Below are 21,179 nucleotides of genomic sequence, written 5' to 3'. Positions count from 1 at the left end.
ACTTTACAATTAATTCATTCAACAAACATATATAAAGGTTACTTTATCCAGAGCACAATGCTAGGTGGATGCTGGGGATACAAAAAATGATGGGCGCCTGGGTGGCTCAGTGGGTTAAGCCGCTGCCTTCGGCTCAGGTCATGATCTCGGGGTCCTGGGATCGAGTCCCGCGTCGGGCTCTCTGCTCAGCAGGGAGCCTGCTTCCTTCTCTCTCTCTCTCTCTGCCTGCCTCTCAGTGTACTTGTAAGTTCTGTCAAATAAATAAATAAAATCTTTAAAAAAAAAAAATGAACAAGATCCAATCAAGTGGAGGATGTAAACAGTAGTTTCAAAGAAATGTGAGAAGAACTGAAAAGAATTATGAGCTTCTGGGGAAAAGAGCTATGAGACTGTGTGGGGCAGGAGGGAGTGATTTTAGCTAAAGCTCAAAGACGAGGAAATCATCCCAGGATAAGGAAGAGGAAGACAGAACCCTCCAGACAGAGTAAAAGCATACACACAAGGACAGAGGTGTGCTTCGAAGTCTTGGGAGTTCAGTGGGGCTGAAGGGTATAGCTCTAAGCGAAGCTGGAAAAACTGAGGTGGGAACTGGGGAGCCACTGCTTTTCCTATTTTCCCCCTTCCCATGCAGGACTATCACTCAGGACTGGAATCATGTTTTAGAAAGATGGCTTCATGGTGCCTGCGTGGCGCAGTTGGTTTAGTGTTGTCTGCCTTCAGCTCAGGTGACTATTCCAACGTTCTGGAATCAAGTCCCATATCCAGGTTCTTTGCTCAGCAGGGAGCCTGCTTATCCCTCTGCATGCCACTCCTCCAGCTCATGCTCTCTCTCTCTCTCTCTCTCTCTCTCTGACAAATAAATTAAATCTTTTTTTTAAATAATAATAAAATAAATGAATAAATAATAGAAAGATGGCTTCAAGAGCCCCTTTGGAGGCATTTGGTGAAAGAAGCCAATTAGAACGGAAGGCCTTATTTGCCTGCACTCACTATTATTCCACACAGCTCCAAAACCAAATTTAAATTCCAAAAAGAAAGGAGCTATTTCTCAGTATTCCTTTTTTTTTTTTTTTCTGGTCCTAAATCAGCAAATACTTGAATCTTATTTCTTTTTGCACACCCCTGATTCACTCCAGATTTCAGTTATTTCTACCTACTTCTTGCAGTAGACTGGTTTTGTTCTACTGAAGAAGAATCAATGTATACAAAAACCCCTTAAAAATTTAAATATATGTTCATATATGTGATCTCAGTGTTTCATTTATCTTCTTATCCTAACACCTTACATCTTTGGGGGCACAGCCCAGAAACCATAATAAACGTTTGCAAAATGAGAGGAAGCATGGTGTAGCGCAAAGAGCACAGAAATTATCATCAGACAAAAAAGCCAGGGATGTTGGGCAAGTTATTAAAGTTCTCTGAGTCCTCTGTTAAGTAAACATTTAAATAAACATTTATTTGTTAAATGGTGATATTGCCTTCTGTTCAGGTCCTGAGAATTAAAAGCCTCAAAGAGCTAAGATGCAGGTGTAAATAAATAGCAGTTCTCTTTTAATGGATGAATGAAAATGTCTTTCCTGGAGGGAATTGAGAGAACAGAAATTGGAAACTTCAAGGAAAAAGATGGGACCTTTGAGAGGGCTCTCAACTACATGTTGAAGGATTTAAATATAATACAATGAGGTTATAGAGGTATGGAGTGATTGAAGTAGGTTTCAAAGCTGACTGTTCTGGAAGCAGGATGTAGAACAAGCCGTCTCATCAGAAAGGCTGAACCCCCAGCCTGGTGGGAGATGATAGGCTTAAGCCAGGGTGATGGTCTGCAAACAGCAAGGAGGGCCTCCATAAGAGGCAGTGAGTCACACCGTATGGTCTTGGTAACCCAAATCACAGGCCACCCAAGGTCTTAAATTGTGAAACTATAGTCATAACTTTGCTCCAAAAGCAGTTTAGGATTTGCTCAAATACAAAAATTAACATCCAAATGAAGATGCCTGGAAGTTGAGGTGTGTAACAAAATATAGACTTGTAAGCCTTTCCACTTACGTGCAATCAATGTGGGCTGAGTGTATAAAAAACAAACAAACAAACAAACAAAAAAAAACCCTCAAAGTGATACTTCCTGATTTCAAATACCTTATAACAAAAGAAATGCAATTTTAACATATCAGAAAGCATTGAGTTTTAAAACTAGCACTAAAAATATCTCAAACCATTAAACCTCTGAATACCTTTCTAAGTCTAAAATGTTCAAGTTTGAATTTCTCAGATCACTACAGCCGGTAATACGTGGTATCTCTAGAAGACCTAGCCAGGTTCTCGTTCTCAATATCCTTCCTTCCTTTCTTTGCCCATAGCTAGGGTTGCTAGATTCTCGCAAGCAGGCTCAGTCTTGCCTCTAATCTTGAAACCCAATCTTGACCTTAGATAGAGGGCATTAACTCTTTGCATTTACTTCTTGTTCCGATGTCCTGAGCCAGATCTGATACCAGCTTCAATATGAGCATTGACAAAAAGCCAATTAATCCTGTTTTGAAGAGGGTTCAGAATTTAACTAGAATACTAACTAGAGTAAAGGACAGCCAGTTCAGTCAACAACACCATCTAAGAGCAGTCAGTTAGGGCAGTGGCTTCACCTTCTTCACTATTGTTCAAGGCAAGACAAGGACAAATTACAGTTCGATATATATATAGATAGATACAGATATAGGTTTAGATATATACATACACACACACATATATTTTAAAGTCATTTCAACCAAGAATATCCATCCCACAGTTGTCAGAAGTCATTTAGGTAGAAGCTGTATGATGACCAGGGCTCAGAAAATCATAGGGCTGATAGAGAGCTAAAGGTTTTTGGCCTGCTCTTCCTCCCAAAGCAGGATCTTTGTTCCCGTGTCCACCACAGCTAAGCACCCAGCCCAATCCGAACACCACCAGGAAGAGGAAATGTTTCTTGCTGAGACAGCCTTTTATCAGCAACTCCAGATCTACACCAAGTCCAGACACCTGCCTCCTGGCGACTTTCCCCCAGTGGTCCTGTTTCTGCCCTCTGGAGGCAGACAAAGTAATAACAGCGGCCTGCCACATGACTTCCTTTTCAAAGAACTGACCATCCTGGTCACATGCTCCCTGAAGACTCTTTCCCGGGATAAACATCTCAGATATGCTGAATTCTTATCTCATCACATAGCTTCCAGATCTCTCTCCTTTCTTGTCTTCTGCCACTTCTGGGGGCCTACTGGTTCAACATCTCTGAAAGGTGGGTATTCATAATCTGTTCATGCTTTGGGTAGCATCAGAACCCAAGCCCAGAGTGGTATCCTTTCCAGCTTTGATTTGGACAAAACGCTGTGTCATTCCAAGTCCATATGGTGCTGATTTCCTTAGCTGCCTCCCCATCCTACTAAATCATGTTTCCTCTTCCAGAAAACGTGGTCAGTCTGTGTGTATTAGAAATGCAATTGATTTCATCTTACTTGATTTTAATTAATGTTACTTGGTTGTCTATTTAATGTCATTAAATTTTATTTGTAAGTATTCTCCTCACCTATCAGGAATTTTCTGGACATTGGGTCTGTCAGCAAACAACCTTTATCAGCTTTGTGACATTGGTAAGTATGATAAGCATGCTTTCCATGCTGCCATCCAAGTCACTAATAAAAAGGCAAAACAAGACAAGACTACCATTAGTAGTTTTTCCCCAACTGGAGGCAAATTTGGGATAATGTTTTTTAAAGAGCTCTGACTTACCTGAACCACACCACAACAGAGCGGCAGGTCTGATTTTCTTCATAGTCATTATTAGCACTCTGGCCACTCTCACACCTGATTTACTGGCTTGGTCACTTCCTCTTCCTAAGAGATTGAGCGCTCTGTGTGAGACCTGAGTCTCTTCGTAATGACTGTGCTAAATACTGTCTTCCTCAAACAAATTCAAATTCTGCCCTGAATAGAAATACATGTGGATACAGATACAGGTATAGATAGAGATCGATATAATATGTCTTTCACAGAGAAAGGTCACAATATATATTACATTTTGGTCACATTAACATTAATAAACACCCCTTCTCTGATTCGGGCAACCACCATTATTGTAGAGTTTCTTATTCCCTTTGTGTTTTTCCCGGTTCTTTCTGGATGTTTCCTGGGAATTAATGAGCATGTTCTTCAGCTGGTTCAGTAACTTGTTCACCCAGCCAGGGTAGCTAATATCATACCTGCCTCTGTGCTGAGCTTCCTGTTCTTGCCAGAATTTGGACAGTGCACCCCAGTTACCCCATAAGGCCAGCACCACACACCCACTTCCTCTCCCTGGACAAACTCTGTTTTACTGGTCACCAAAGAGAGGTTCCTTGGCTCCCAATACCTCAAAGTCTATAAATCACACTTTGTTTCCATGCATCTGGCTTTTGTAGATTCTACATACAGGTGATACCACACAGTATTTGTCTTTCTCTGTCTGACATTTCACTTCACAGAATGCCCTCAAGGTCCAACCATGTCGCAAACAGTGAGATTTCCTTCTTTCTGATGGTTGAATAATATTCCATTATCTTGATGAAGAAACAGGCTTCCTTTATTTGACAATGAGAATAAGGTAATTTATGGAGGTTCCTTTTTTCCTTCGTTGCTAAAAAAGTCAAGATAAATTTTGTTCTCAATTACAGCAATTATCCTTAGCCTGGAATTTCTGGTAAGACCATTCTTCCTCTCATTTTATTACATACCTCATATTCATTTAATCCTTATTTTAATGAACCTATCTTATGTCTGTTTTATTATATACTGTTCTATCCTTAAGGGAGGTAGGTATATTATTTAGAACTCTTTGGCTTCAAGTGACAGGAAACCAATTCAAACTACACTGAAGGAAAAAAAAAAATATTGGGTTTAGAATGAAATAGCTTTTTCTAAACTCAGTTTAAAATTCCCAAGCCAGACACTCACTTCAGCAACACAGGTACTAAAATTGGAACAATACAGAGATTAGCACAGACCCTGCATAAGGATGACAGACAAATCCATGAAGCATTCCCAAATAAATAAATAAATAAATAAGTAGAAGTTTTTAAAATTTCTGAACCAAAATAATATTAATACAAGTGAAACTATCTATAATTATTTTTTAATTCCATAGTTTATAGTGAAGGATCAACAAATACATTGTTTATGCTTATTAGGATACAGCAATATTCTTTCACTTAATTTTCATAGATAACAAACAACATTTTCTGTCCAGCGGTATGATAGCTATTTCAAGGAAGACTGAGTAAGTTTAAATATCCCTCTCCTTAAAGAATTTGTAATTTAAGTTACATCATCACACATTGAGAAATAAATGCACAGCTTGATCATGTACTGTATTTGATTTACTGGGGTTTTCCAGCGAAACTGATCCAGTAGGATAGATAGGTCGGTAGGTAGGTAGGTAGATAAAAAGATTGAGAGAGAAAAAAAAAGGGATCTATTTTAAGAAATTGGCTCATGTGACTATGAGAGCAGCTGGCAGGAGACCCAGGAAAGAGCTGATGTTGCAGGTCAAGTCTGAGAGCACTGTGACGGCAGACTCTTCCTTTGGATGTGTCAGCCATTTTTCCTTTAAAGCCTGCAACTGATTGGATGAGGCCCATCCACATTATAAAGAATAATCTCTTTTACTCAAAGTCTGCTGATTTAAATATTCAGTCATCTGAGAAATACCTTCACAATGACATCTAGACTGGTGTTTGACCAAATGGTTGGGTACTGAGGCATAGCTAAGTTGGAAAATAAAAATAATCATCACATGTACATTAAGAGCAACTAGACTGAGAGTATAATTGATATCGTATCAGTCTTAGTTTATTCCAATATGTCTAGCACTGCTTTGCAAATAACAGATGCTCAATAAATATTTGTTGAATCATCAGATTGGAAATTCTATTATCTCTACCACAAAGCCAAGCTAAAATTCTTTTTTGTGAGTTCTCCGAGTTCATTAAGATCCCAGGTGGGGTTGCCTGGTTGGCTTAGTTGGTACAGCATTCAACTCCTGATCTCTGGGTTGTGAGTTCAAGTGCCGTGTTAGGTATAGAGATTACTTAAAAATAAAATTTTAAGGAAAAAAAAAAAAAAAAACCTCAGCAGAAATTTATTTTTACATATTCTACACAGGACTTAGTGTACTCATCCAGTCTGAAGATCTGAGTCCCTCATCCATTCTGGAAAATTCTCAGTCATTATCACTACAAATATTGTATCTCCTCCATTAGCTCTATTTTCTTTGGAATTTTCCCCCCTTTGGAATTTTTATTATGTAAATATAGGATCTTAATCTCTCATTTATTTCTTTCTTTGTCTCTTTTTGTTGTCTCCCATAAATCTCCTTAAATCTATCTTCTAGTTCACTAATTCCCCCTTCATCTGTCTACTTTTCTCTTTAACTTGCATACTGAGCTTTCAATTTTACGATTATATTTTCTCAAAGGATTAAACATAGAATTACCACATGACCCAGCAATTCCTCTCTTAGTTATATATTCAAGAGAAATGAAAACATATGTTCATATAAAAAGTTGTACACAAATGTTCATAGTAGCATTCTTCATAATAACAAAAATGTGGAAAGTAGGGGCGCCTGGGTGGCTCAGTGGTTTAAAGCCTCTGCCTTCGGCTCAGGTCATTATCCCAGGGTCCTGTGATCCAGCCCCACATCGGGCTCTCTGCTCAGCGGGGAACCTGCTTCCCTTCCTCTCTCTCTGCCTGCCTCTCTGCCCACTTGTGATCTCTGTCAAATAAATAAATAAAATCTTAAAAAAAATGTGGAAAGTATTCAGAGGTCAGTCAATGATGAAGTGATAAATATGATAAATATGGCATATCCAACAATAGAATATTACTTAGCAATAAAAAAGAAACAACGTACTGATATATAGAGCTATTATATCAATAAGCCTTAAAAGCAGTATGCAAAATGAAAGAAGCCCATTATATAAGCCATATGTTGTACTCCATTTATACAAAATGTCCAGAATCGGGAAATATAGAAACAGAAAGTAGATTAGAGATCGAGCCCTGCATCGGGCTCTCTGCTCAGCAGGGAGCCTGCTTCCTCCTCTCTCTCTGACTGCCTCTCTGCCTACTTGTGATCTCTGCAAATAAATAAATAAAATCTTAAAAAAAAAAGAAGGAAAGTAGATTAGTGGTTGTCTAAGGCTGGCAGGGTTCAAAGAGTCTGAGGGGTAATGGCTAAGGAAGTAAGTTTTTTGGGGGGGTAATGAGAATGCTCTAAAATTAATTATGTTGATGGATGCCCAACTCTGTGAATAGATTAAAAAACACTGAATTGTACACTGACTTGTATATTCTATGATATGTTAAGGCTCCTTAAGAAAATAAGATACTGGAGCGCGCGCGCGCGCGCACACACACACACACACACACACACACAGGATCCCAGGTGCTCGAGATCATGACCTGAGCCTATGGCAGACCCTTAACGCCTGAGCCACCCAGGTGCCCCTGGGTTACTGTTTCTTAAGCGCTTCACATTCCAAAAAACCTGTGTGCCAAAGCGGTATGGGAGCGGGGGCGGCGGCACACAGGAGACCCGTTCTCTCCCTAAGCTACAAAAAGCTCAGGGTCCCCTGGTTGGTTCTCCATAGAGCGCACTGATTCTTAGATCTGAGTCCTGAGTTCCAGCCCCACCCGGGTTGTAGAGATCACTTCCACAAGGACCAAAATAGCAATGAAGAGCTCGATAAACACCGCGCATGGCCTCTGCCGCTCTGCCTACTTGGGCTCTCTTTCTCGCTGTCAAATGCAGAAGTAAAATCTTTGAAAAAAAAAAAAAAAAAGAAAAGAAAATAAGATACTATCTCAATAAAGCTTTAGAAGAATAAGATACTTTTTATGACACAGAAGAACGTCTTTTTTTTCCCCCAAACTCAAATATGCATTAGACTTTACTGCTGTTATTGTATATTATCCAGTATTTCTCACTCTTTATGCTATATTTTCAGCATTAGCTTTGTCCACTGCTTTCCCAGAAGTGAAAATCTCTACAACTAATTAATACTTTTATTATTACCATTTCATAGATGAGAGATCAGAGCCATGGAAAACTTAAGGAATTTTCCTTACATCGTGCACCTAGATGGTGGCATTTCTAGGATTTAAATCTAATAAAATCTTTAAATCTAGCCATGAGCTCTAATGACTGTATTTGGTATTTTCCTATCATAATATTGATAAATAACTATGACCTTTATCTAGTGTTAGGATTTAGTACTAAAGAACCCAAGTCTGCGGTAAAGGAAATGAGAGATAATATTAACTTTGCTCTTCAGCTGGTGTCCCTCCTGGCGGCAAAATGCGTGCTGTAGTTCTAGACTTCATAACTTTATATCATCACATCCTCCAGAAGATAGAGTCTTTTCCAGTAAGTCTGGAGAGAAAGCAAGGAAGTGCCTCTTTCCCAGAATCCCTAATAAATGAAATCTAGCACCTCACTGGCTCTAACTAGGTTATGTGTCAATCCTTTAATCACAGTGATTTGAGCAAAAAAAATATAGTGATTGCTTTTAAACCAATCTGGGCCAGGGTGCCTGGGTGGCTCAGTCAGTTAAGCCTCTGCCTTCAGCTCAGGTCATGAACCCACGGTCCTGGGATAGAACCCTGCAAGGGGCTCCCTGCTCAGTGGGAAGCCTGCTTCTCCCTCTACCTGCTGCTCTCTCTCTCTGACAAATAAATAACTAAGATTTAAAAAAAACAAAAACAAAAAGACCCAGTAACAATTTGGGCCTACCTCTAGAGCTCTGAATAGAGCTCTGAATCCCACCAAAACCAGTAACAAAAATAGGGAGGAGACTTCTCAAAAGATATCTGGTCAATTTCCCAGAAGTGGAGGAATGAATATTTCGTAGCAAAGAACATTAGGGAAGCAGAGAGGTTAGGGAGGGCGTTCCAGTAATAGATTAGCAAAGGAAGAGAGAAGTGAACACGATAGAATGTTGAAAACGGCATGGAATATATTTTTTATTGTTATAATACAGGAACATTTTCCATGTGAAGAGCCAAGCTAAACTTTTTTTCCTGATTTTTTTTTTTTCTTTCTAAAGCGAATAGATTTTGCTCTAAGACCAAAAACGTGCTTCAGAGCCCCAGTCTCTGGGATGACAATTATCCCTCATCCTTGATGGGCGGCAGTCAGACTCTCCTCTCCACACTCCGTGGAAATGGACTCCTAACCAAGGCTTTCCAGAGGCTGGGGGTGGTTCAAGCGCCTGAGCCTTAGCCAACCGCTAGCGCGAGCGGAGGCTCATCCTCTGCAAAGCGTTCTCCCAGGGCAGCAGCCTTCCATTCAAGTAAGGGAAGCCACGGGGAAAGAGTCTGCCTGTGTATTGTGTTTACAGGAGTGCTGCGATCTCGTGAGCCAAAGAACAAAAAGGGAGCCAGAATGGGGGACCTTTCTAAGGCAATCCTCTCCTCGCCAGCTCCTGGTGTGCCTCCCGCCGCTAGCTCAGGCTTGTCCTCAGCCTTGTACCATCTGATGGTAGTCTGAGCATGTTTTCATCTGTTAAGGATCTGGGTAGAGTAAAAATTAAGGAACCGAAAAACGGGTTACAGAGGTTGTGGGATCTTTTATATATTTACATCGAACACATAAATGCCTTGCATACTCACGAAGATGCCTGTGTTATGGAACAGGCAGCCTCTGCCTTTACTGCATCCATCCATCCTCTCAAAGCCCTCGGGCCTTGACTGCACTACCTGATGCTACAGGTTCTCCTTGTTTTCTCCCCATCTTCGCATCATTTAATCATTCAATAAACATGTAATGGGGTTCTGCTTATCACGCACTGGGCACTGCGCTCTGGATAACATCGGTGAACAAGACAGACAGTGCCCTGCCCTCATGATCAATTTTTCTTGCCTGACACTCATTAACTTCTCTCGCAACACTCAGATGTTCAAGGGCAGAGAGCAGCCCAGCATCCCCCAGTGCCTGGCACAGACACTGTTATAGATGGTCCCTAAATAGTGATGAATGGAACTGAAATATTTGTATGCCATTATTAACAGCAGGAACCCTTGTGTAGCGCTCTTAGTTTAATTTCTTTTATTTGCTAAAAGTCATGAACAAAAACACTAACACCTTTTTAACATCTTGGTTCCAGGTCTTTAAAGAAATGAAAATAGGTTGAATTTGTGGACTATTCAAAGAATTCTTAGCACTTATCCATTTGATATTGTGCACATTGTATTTGATTTAAAGATAAAATTGAAATTTGGTACTAAAATTTATAGAACTACTAAGGGAAATACTATTCATGACTTTTTTTGTTTGTTTATTTAAGTCATCACTATAGCCAACATGGGCCTTGAACTTATGACCCAAGATGAAGAGTTCCAAGCTTATCTGACTGAGCCAGCCAGGTGCTCTACTGTTCATGTTTGAAGTAGTATCAAGACTTACTTTATATTTTTCCTTAAACTTTTATTAAGCATTATCCTTTAAAATTGTTGTGCTTTTTCCTATGTGATTATACATCCTCAAAGGAATATGTTCAAACAATATAGAGGTATATTGTATGTTGCAAAAATATATAACGTATAATCAATATATTACACAAGTGGGACATTACATCTATTCTTAGAAATAAACAATCTAATTTCTTAACTCCTTTCAAAGCTGTCTCACTCTTACACTTTAATCAATTCTGTTTCTTTCCTGATGTCACACTCAAAGCCAAATCTATTTTCTAATACATTGTCTGTAGTTCTAACTTGACCTTGTCTCCCTTGATGTTTCACAATGCATACGTTGGTTAAAGATGCAAGAGAGGGGATGCCTGGGTGGCTCAGAGGGTTAAGCCTTTGCCTTTGGCTCAGGTCATGATCCCAAGGTCCTGGGATTGAGCCCAGCATGGGACTCTTGGTTCAGCAGGGAGTCTGCTTCCCCTCTCTCTCTGCCTGCCTCTCTGACTACTTGTGATCTCTCTCTCTGTCAAATAAATAAATAAAATCTTAAAAAAAAAATGCAAGAGAGGTTGTTTTGCCTAAAACATCTGAAAAGTTGATTTAATTCTTGGTTGTTTATCAGAGAGGTCTTAACTTTCATCTCTTATACATTCATACTTTAGCTTAACTTTTTCTCCCTCCACTCAATATTCACATCTACATTTCTGTTATATAATTTTACCTTTTGTCATATTATAAGTTTCTTCTAAGCCACATTTTATGAGGTACCCGGCTGGCTCAGTTGGAAGAGTGCATGACTCTTGATCTTGACGTTGTGAATTTGAGCGCCACGTTGGGTGTAGAGATTACTTAATAAATAAATAAATAAAGTATGGGGCGCCTGGCTGGCTCAGTCAGTTAAGCATCCAATCTTGATTTCAGCTCACATCATGATCTCAGGGTCATGAGACTGAGCCTCATGTTGGGCTCCTCCCTGGCCATAGAGTCTGCTTAAGATTCTCCTCTCCCTCTGCCCCTCCCCCCACCTTATGCACACTCTCTCTTCAAAAAAAAAAAAAAAAGTAAATACACTAAAATAAATAAATAGAACACTGTTTTTTAAATTTCATGAACTTTTTAATGAGTATATCCTACTAATCCCCACCACTGACTTTGCCATATCTGAGCTTATCAGTCACTTCTACTTTGCATTTTTTCTGTAATTAATAGTTTACATCAATTTTAAAGTATTTTGGAAAAGCCATACCAGTGGACTAATTTCACACAGAGTAAATAGATATTTATGCTGGGCAATTGCAATTTCTCCCACCATCATATACCATACTGCCTAAAATTTTACAAATAAAAACTCACTGCTTCAGGCTAAGTATTTACCTATTTCTGCTATTTTCTCTCCCTTTTTAAAAAAATATTTTATTTATTTATTTGAGAGAGAGAGAGAGCGCACAAAGAGAGGGAGAAGTAGGCTCCCTGCAGAGCAAGGAGCCTGATGTGGGACTCAATCCCAGGACCCTGAGATCATGACCTGAGCCCAACACAGATGCTTAACCAACTGAGCCACCCAGGTGCCCCTCTGCTATTTTCTCTTAAAATGCAAGTAATCTAAGGAAGTATACTGTACTGGAAACCAAAACTGAAGTGAGAACATTCATATGACTGGTGTCAGGTAAAAGAATAGCTCCATCAGAAAAATTCTGAGTGAAATAAAAGATAAGAGTTGTAGTTTTGCCTGGAGGGCACAGGAAGGGGATAGGAAGAACAATACTACCTAATTCCTGGTAATTTAAGGTTTCTCTGGTTCTTAATTTAAGATTTTCTGCAGTGAAGTTAGTTTTGTCCACTTGGTATTGGCAACATAGAGTACTGCAATGGCTCTATGTATAGGGGAGATGAGACCTGTCCTCACTTTCTTTCTTCCAACAAATATTTATTGAATGCCTACTTTGTGCCTCTTTCAGGCATGAGGATGCAACAATAAAACAGACAAACATTCTTGTACTTGTGGATCTTGCATTATAACAAGGAGAAGATAGACAATAAACGATAAACATAATGAATAAGTAAATGATATCTATATTAGAAGTTGGTATGTTCTGAAAGAAAAAGTAAAGAAGAATGTGGTTAGAGAAATCAGGTGCCACTGGGATATAAATGGGAGTTTGCAATTTTCAATAAGAAGATTGGTGTAGAGTCATTGAGAAGATGCCTTTCGAATAAAAAAGAAGGAATTCACTGTAGGGATATCTAGAGAAGATCGTTTCAGGCAAAGAGAGAGCCAGTGAAAGACCATAAGGTGGGGATGTTCCTGGCTTGTCTAAGAAATAGCAAAAGAGGTCACTATATTCAGAGGGCAGCAAGCAAGGGATAGAGTAGTAGAAGTCAAGTATGGGGCAAATGGAGGCCAAATGGGGGGAGGGTTCTGTAAACACTACCTGAATGAAGTGGGGAGTTAACACAAAGCTTGGAATGGAGCACAAGAATGGCAAGAACAGAGGCAGCTGGTTGACTCAGTCACTAGAGCACGGGACTCTCAATCTCAGGGTTTTGAGTTCAAGCCCCATGTTAGGTACAAAGTTTGCTTTAAAAAAAAAAAAAGAGTGACAAGAACTGATTAGGTTTAAAGGGATCTCGTTGGCTACTGATTGAGAGTAGATGATTGGGAGCAAGAGCAGGAGCAGGGAAACCAGTTAGGAGACTACTGCCATAATCTAGGAGGGACGTGCACGAGTGTGGTAGATGGAAAGGTGGTAGGATTTCGTGTCTGTCCCGAAGATGGAGCAAACAAGATTTGTTGACAGAGTAGATGTGGGGGTGTAAAAGAAAGAAAGATAAGGAGGAGTGCAAGGTTTATGGTGTGAGCAGTTGACAGAATGATGCCATGGACAAAGACAGGGAGGTCTGTGGGAGGAATGGGATTGGGGGTAAAACAAGAGTTCAGTTTGGGGCATGTTGAGTATAAGGCACCTGTTAGACATACTTATTTCTGAATTTAATTGGTTATCTGATCTGAGGGAAGCCACTTAACCTCTCGAGCCTTCATCTGTAAAGTAAGAAATTTGGACTAGAAGAACTGCGAAGTCTCTCTAACAATTTTTTGATTCTGAGTTTTACTTGGATATGTTGTTTTTGTCCTGATATACACAATCACTTGTATGCTTACTCACAGACTACATTTTATTTTTGTAATTTGAAATAGGGTGGTCAAGGTAGACCTTATTGAAAATGTGACTTGGAAACAAAGGAAACAAAGAAGTTAGTTTCTAGGTATCTAGAAAGGAATGTTCTAGGTGGAGAAAAGCACCATGCAAGGACACTGAGGTAAGAATAAGCCTGTTCAAGCAATTGCTCAGTTTGATAAGGATGGGTTAAATACTAGGCACACACTTGACTGATAAAACCTACAAGGAGAGCAAAATGTCTTTAATGAGGCATAAAAAAAGACATTAAAAGTTTTAAAGGATTTAAAATCTAGAGCTTTTTAAAAAACAATTTGATGATCTAAGCATAAATGAATCAGAAACATAAGATCTACTTTTTCCTCTTAAATTGCTATAAAAAAAATTCAGACAAAATTCTTGGCAAATATGCTTCAGAGTTTTTTAACCTTTTCCTCCTCTTCAAAAGAAAAAGCCTAAATTTTCAAGTTTCAGTTTTCATAAACAGTCCCAAATTTATCAATAATGAAATAATTTATTTTTAAAGAAATAAGGCCAATTGGATCAATGAATAGGGTAACTAGAAAAATAATACAAATCACAAAACAATGAGCTTTCCAGTTATATGAAATCCTTTTATTTTTTTTTATTTTTTTTTTAAAGATTTTATTTATTTATTTGACAGAGAGAAATCACAAGTAGACGGAGAGGCAGGTAGAGAGAGAGGAAGGGAAGCAGGCTCCCTGCTGAGCAGAGAGCCCGACGCGGGACTCGATCCCAGGACCCTGAGATCATGACCTGAGCCGAAGGCAGCGGCTTAACCCACTGAGCCACCCAGGCGCCCAATATGAAATCCTTTTAGATAACAGTTAGGAGTTTAAAAATTACAAGCAAGGGAGATTTCCTCATGAAACCGGCCAAATCTTTTCTGGTATTTTCCAGGATTCTTACATTTCCTAAGATTTTTGGTAAGCCAAGTATATTCTTTTTTCTTTTTTTAAAGATTTTTATTATTTATTATTTATTTGACAGAGAGATCACAAGTAGGCAGAGAGGCAGGCAGAGAGAGAGGAGGTAGCAGGCTTCCTGCTGAGCAGAGAGCTTGATGCGGGGTTCGATCCCAGGACGCTGGAATCATGACCCAAGCTGAAGGCAGAGGCCTTTTGAGCCACCCACTGAGCCACCCAGGTGCCCCCCAAGTATATACATATATTTCTTTTTCTACTCCTCTGATCGAAGTCTGTTGATAGCTAACACAAACCTGGCCAAACTGGGAGAGATCGTCTATTAACTTAGATGAAACAAGGCTTCTTGGCTTCCTGGGGCTGAAATAAGTCTAAGTGAGCAAAGAACAGAGAGGACGGTGGGTCAGGTGAAGGAGTGGCAGCAGGTGGTGTGCAGGGAATGTGAGCAGAAGATAGTTATAATGCAGGAAGGTAGAGTGGAAGCCACAGATTGTGGTCCTATGTAACCACAAGGGAAAACCCTTACAGAGTGCTTGCTGCAGGGTAGGGAATGTATGTTACATGTATGTAACAATATTTTCCTTCTGACAAATGAAATATGTAGCAAATGGTCACAGGGTCTTTAATGGGAAAGGTATTCAAGCTACCTCTTACCTTCTAAGGTTGCAAAGAAGAATTTCACTGCCGGTTTATTCCCCTCCCCCAGCTCTACCTGCACCCTCTTCACAGATAACTTACTCATTCTGTCAAGAAGCCTCTAAGATCTTCCTCTTTGGGGAGCCTAGATGGCTCAGTTGGTTGAATGTTGGACTCCTCATTTCGGCTTAGATCGTGATCTCTGGGTCATCAGACTGAGCCCCACGTCAGGCTCCTCACTTGGCATGGACCCTGCTTAAGATTCTTTCTCTTCCTCTTCCTCTGCCCCTTCCCTGCTCTCTCTTTCTCTCTTAAAAAAAATTTTTTTTTCCTCATTTATCCTTGGGTAAACAATAACAGAAAATACTTAAAGAGTGCTTACTACATACGGGGAAATATTCAAAGCATTTCACATATAGTAATGCATGTAGTCATCATTGCAACATTTAGAAACTATTACGATCCCAATGCTTTATTTTGCAAGTGGGAAAACTGAGAGCAGTTAAATAATCTACATGTAATTGAGCCAGGATAGCTGTTCAGGAGAAAAGAACACGGGAGAAAAAAACCAAAATGTAAATACTGTTTTAAAGATACTGTTCTTCACAGAGTGCAGGAAATTTGAAAAGAGAAATTGTGGCAAGGATGACAGGCTGCTTAGATCCTAGTATCCTGATGTGTGCAACCAAGGAAACCAGCTGAAAGGAATTCTCTGGGCCCAATGCAGGGAGACTATCCCCTGGGTAGATCCCCTCTCTTTTCTTCTAAAACCGACTTAAGAGCAAACGAAATCTTGTCCGTGGCTTGTGTGCCTCCCATGATTTGGGTCCCTATACACCTTTCCACTATAAAACACTCACATTTTTGTTTGTTTTGTTCTGCTTGCCCTTTTAGTACCCGCCCTAGGTGCAGGAAATTCACCACCCCTCCAGGTCTTGCCTCCCTGCATGAGCCAACCAGCTTTTCCAGCTCTGCTTTTATCAAGAGTAGAAAGGACATCACATGTGAATGGCTGAAGAACTGGAAATATTTAACCCGCAGAAGAGAAGATTTTGGTGGGGGGAGGCTGGTGAAGGAAGCCATTGATAGAGACCTCTCCAAATATTTGGAGAGCCGGCACATGAAAGAAGGCTGTGGCTTAAAGCAGAAACTGGGGGTGGGTGTGGGGGAGGAAACTTGGGGGAGAAAGAACAGGATAGCCAAGTGGGTGAGGGAAACAACTCACGCATTCTCCAAAACGGTTGCCTTTTTCACAAGTTTTCTAAAAATCAACTTTTTCAATAAAAATGCATCCAAGCAGTTCATTCTTAGGGCTTTTAACAAATGAAAACACCCAGGTAACTACTGTAATCAAGATACAGAATAGGGCGCCTGGGTGGCTCAGTGGGTTAAGCCTCTGCCTTTGGCTCAGGTCATGATTCCAGGGTCCTGGGATAGAGCCCCACATCATTGGGCTCTTTGCTCAGCGGGGAGTTGCTTCCCTCTCACTCTCTGCCTGCTTCTCTGCCTACTTGTGATTTCTCTCTGTCAAATAAATAAATAAAATCTTTAAAAAAAAAAACAAAAAACCCCACAAAAACGGGACGTTCCTATCACCCCACAAAATTTCCTTTTCCTCTGTGTCCATCTCCTGCTGCCGCCCCCGGCCCTAGCCTGCCACCAACATGATTTTGGTTGCTACATCCAGAATTTCCTATAAATGTCATCCTACATTTTATGTGTGGTTTCTTTCCCTGGCCGTGGTTTTGGAGATTCATCACTGCCGTAGCACGGATCAGTTGTTCATGTGTAGTTACTGCTCAGCGGTGGTCTACTGAATCGATAGGCCAAGTTTGTTTATCCACTCATTTGTTGGTGGACATTTGGCCTGTTTCCAAAGTTTTGTTATCTTGAAGCTGCTATGACCATTCATGTACAAATGCTTTTGTGGACATCTGTCTTCACTCCTCTTGGGTAAACACTTAGGAATGAGATTGTTAGGTTACATAGACTGTGCACATTTCACTTTTTAAGAAACTGCCAATCTCTTTGCCAAAATGGGTGCTATCTCACATTCCTACCAGCAACGTATGAGATTTCCTATTGCTCCACACCCCTGCCAACATTTAGCATTGTCAGTCTTTAAATTGGGGCCCTTCTCATAAGCCTGTCATGGTAGGTTGTCACAGTTGTAATTTGCACTCCCCTAATGGTTTTGGATGTTGAACATTTTTTTCATGTGGAAGGAGGTACATTTTGAATATGGTGTATAAGATTCATATCTTTGCAACTAGAAATACAATTGTTCTGGGCACCTGGGTGGCTCAGTGGGTTAAGCCTCTGCCTTCGGCTCAGGTCATGATCTCAGGGTCCTGGGATTGAGTCCCGCATCGGGCTCTCTGCTTGGCAGGGAACCTGCTTTCTCCTCTCTCTCTGCCTGCCTCTCTGCCTACTTGTAATCTCTGTCTGTCAAGTAAATAAATAAAATCTTTAAAAAAAAAAAAAAAGACTGACAAGAACAAGTGTCAGTAAGGATGTAGAGAAAGTAAAACACTCATACATTGTTGAGAAAAATGTAAAATGTAAAATGGTTTTGGAAAACAGGTTGGGAGTTCCTCAAAAAGTTAAACATAGTGTTACCATATGATCTAACAATTTTACTCTAGATATATACTCAAGAAAATAAAAACCATATTTCCACATAAAAATTAGTACATGCATATTCATGGCAGTATTATTCATTATAGTCCCCAGAGTGGAAGCAACCCAAATGTCCACCAACTGATGAAGAGATAAGCTAAATTGACATATCCATACAATGGAATAATATTCAGGTATAAAAAGAAATGAACTGATACATGCTACAAACTGAGCTTTTTTTTTTTTTTTAAGATTTTATTTATTTATTTGACAGAGAGATCACAAGTAGGCAGAGAGGCAGAGAGAGGGAGGGAAGCAGGCTTCCCACTGAGCAGAGAGCCAGATGCGGGGCTCGATCCCAGGACCCTGAGATCATGACCTGAGCTGAAGGCAGAGGCTTAACCCACTGAGCCGCCCAGGTGCCCCCAAACTGAGCTTTTTGAATGAGCCTCAAAAACATCATGCTAACTGAAAGAAGCCAGTCACCATAGGCCACATATTGTATGATCTCATTGATATGACATGCCCCCAATAGGAAAACACACAGAGACAGAGAACATATTAGTGGCTTGCAGGGATAGGGAAGAGATGATTGGGGAATGACTACTAATGGACTACTAAGGGTTTCTTTTTTAGGGTGATAAAAATGTCCTGGAATTAGATTGGTTACACAATTTTGTAAATATACTAAATTAATAAACACCATTGCACTGTACACTTTTTTTTTTTTAAGATTTTATTTATTTATTTGACAGAGAGATTACAAGTAGGCAGAGAGGCAGGCAGAGAGAGAGGAGAAAGCAGGTTCCCTGCCAAGCAGAGAGCCCGATGCGGGACTCGATCCCAGGACCCTGAGATCATGACCTGAGCCGAAGGCAGCGGCTTAACCCACTGAGCCACCCAGGCGCCCCTGCACTGTACACTTTTAAAAAAAGATTTTACTTATTTATTTGACAGACAGAGATCACAAGTAGGCAGAGAGGCAGGCAGGGGTAGGGGAAGCAGGCTCCCTGCTGAGCAGAGAGTCCCATGCAGGGCTTGATCCTAGAACCCTGGGATCATGACCTAAGCTAAAGGCAGAAGGTTTAACCCACTGAGCCACTCAGATGTCCCACACTATACACTTTAAATGATTGAATTTTATGGTATACAAATTCTATCTCAATTAAAAAACAATAAAACAACTTTGCATTCCTGAGATAAACTTCACTTGGATATGACATATTATCATTTTTATATATTGCTAGATTTGATAAGTTAAAATTTTGTTAAAAGTTTTTGTGCCCATTAACATAAATATTGTAATGCTTTTGGTTTAACCTCAGCACAATACTGGTTTCATAAAAACAATTGATTTGATAGTTTATCTTTTTAAAAGATTTAGAACTCACCACTGAAAACATTTGAAACTGGAGTTTGTGAGGTTTTTTTCTTCTTCTTCTTCTTTTTTTTTTTTTCCCAAGATTCTGTTTATTTATTTGCTAGAAAGAGAGAGAGCACACAAGCAGAGGGGAGCAGCAGGCAGAGGGAGAAGCAGGCTCCCCACTGAGCAGGGAGCCTGATGTGGAGCTCCATGGGGGGCTTGATCCCAGGACCCTGGGATCATGACCTGAGCCAAAGGCAGATACTTAACTGACTGAGCCGTGCAGGAATGCCTGTAAGAAAGTTTTTAAATACAAACTCAATTTTTTAAATAGATACAGAGAATTTATTTTTTTTAATGAGTTTTCATAGTTCATATTTTTAAAAAAATTTATTAATTTATTTTAGAGAGAGAGCTCATGAAAGGATGGAGGTGGGGGTGGAGGCAGAGGGAGAGGTAGAGAGAATGTCAAGTGGATTCCAAGCTGTGCATGGAGTCCAAAGCAGGGCTCCATCCTAGGACCCTGAGGTCACAACCTGAACAACCTAGTTGGCTGCTTAACTGACTGTGTCACTCAGGCCCTCTGTGGTTTGTGTTTTTCTAAGAATTTTCCCATTTTGCCTAAGCTGTCAAATTTGTTGGCATGAAGTTATTCATAATATTCCCTTTTTATTCTGTTGTGTGAGGTATCTATGATGACATTCCTGTTTTCATTCCAGGGATTGATAACTTATGTGTTCTCTCTTTCATGATCATTCAGGATAGAGATTTGTCAATTCTGCTAAATCTTTTAAGGGAATTTGTTGTTGTTGTTGTTGTTGTTGTTCCAATTTTAGTATCTGCGCTGCTGAAGTGAACACTTAAAGAAATGGTTTTTGGAGTCATTGATTTCTTTTGTCCTAGTTCACTGATGTCTGTTGTCAATTTTATCATTACTTTCACTCTGCTTAGTTCAAGTTTAATTACTTTTTTCCCTAGTTTCTTAATGTAGAAGCTTAGACTATTTAATTAGGCATTTAAAGCTATAAATTTCCCTCTGCACACTGCTTTAGCTGCCTCCCATAAATTTTGATATGGTGTGTTTCATTCTTATTCAGTTCAAAATATATGCTAATTCCTTTGTGATTTCTTTTTTTTTTTTTTAAGATTATTTATTTATTTATTTGTCAGAGAGAGAGAGTGAGCACAGGCAGACAGAGTGGAAGGCAGAGTCAGAGGGAGAAGCAGGCTCCCTGCTGAGCAAGAAGCCCAATGTGGGACTCGATCCCAGGACGCTGGGATCATGACCTGAGCTGAAGGCAGCCGCCTAACCAACTGAGCCACCCAGGTGTCCCTGTGATTTCTTCTTTGAGTTATTTGGAAATGTGTTGTTCAATTCCTAAATGTTTGAGAAGTTTCCAAAAATCCTTTTCTTAATGATTTCTAATTTTGTTATAATTGAGAACATGCACTGCATATTCTCAATACTTTGAAATTTAAGAGACTTCTTTTCAGATCTAGAATATAGCCTATCTTTGTAATCATTCCATTGGCCCTTGAAAAGAATGTGTATTCTATTATAGTTTGATGAAATGTTTAAACAATGTTAGTGCTCAAGCTTTAAGTGTTAGCGCTATCTGCTTGTTCTATGAATTACTGAAAGAGGAGTGTTGACCTCCCCAGTGAAAACTGTAGATTTATCTTTTTCTCTTCCATTTTATCAATTTTTGCTATTTTTTGTTTGTTTTAGGGCTTGAACTCATGACCCTGAGATCAAGACCTGAGCTGAGATGAAGAGTAGGATGCTTAACTGACCGAGTCACCCAGGGGCCCCTGATTTATGCATTTTGAATCTTTGTTTCTAAGGGCATGAATATTTAAGATTATTATTTATTTCTGATAAATTGATGTCCTTATAATTTTGAAGTATTCTTTTTAATCTCTTGTTCTGAATTCTAATTTGTCTGATATAAATAGAACAATTTCAACTTA

The 21,179-nt window shown here is 39.7% G+C and overlaps 2 long non-coding RNA genes across 2 annotated transcripts; one reads left to right on the top strand and one right to left on the bottom strand.

Moving 5' to 3' along the window:
• Positions 1-30: 30 nt before the first annotated feature.
• On the bottom strand, positions 31-3,885 carry LOC309843611. Its single transcript, XR_014300249.1, has 2 exons — positions 3,757-3,885; positions 31-250 (listed from the first exon to the last, which is right to left on the bottom strand). It is a non-coding gene; the product is annotated as an uncharacterized lncRNA (long non-coding RNA).
• On the top strand, positions 3,048-21,179 carry LOC309843557. The gene is made up of 3 exons (XR_014300210.1): positions 3,048-3,265; positions 13,667-13,788; positions 20,938-21,179. It is a non-coding gene; the product is annotated as an uncharacterized lncRNA (long non-coding RNA).

This window comes from Mustela nivalis (assembly GCF_964662115.1).
Source record: "Mustela nivalis genome assembly, chromosome: 1".
NCBI classification, from domain to species: Eukaryota; Metazoa; Chordata; class Mammalia; order Carnivora; family Mustelidae; genus Mustela; species Mustela nivalis.
This window is presented reverse-complemented; position numbering and strand designations above follow the sequence as displayed.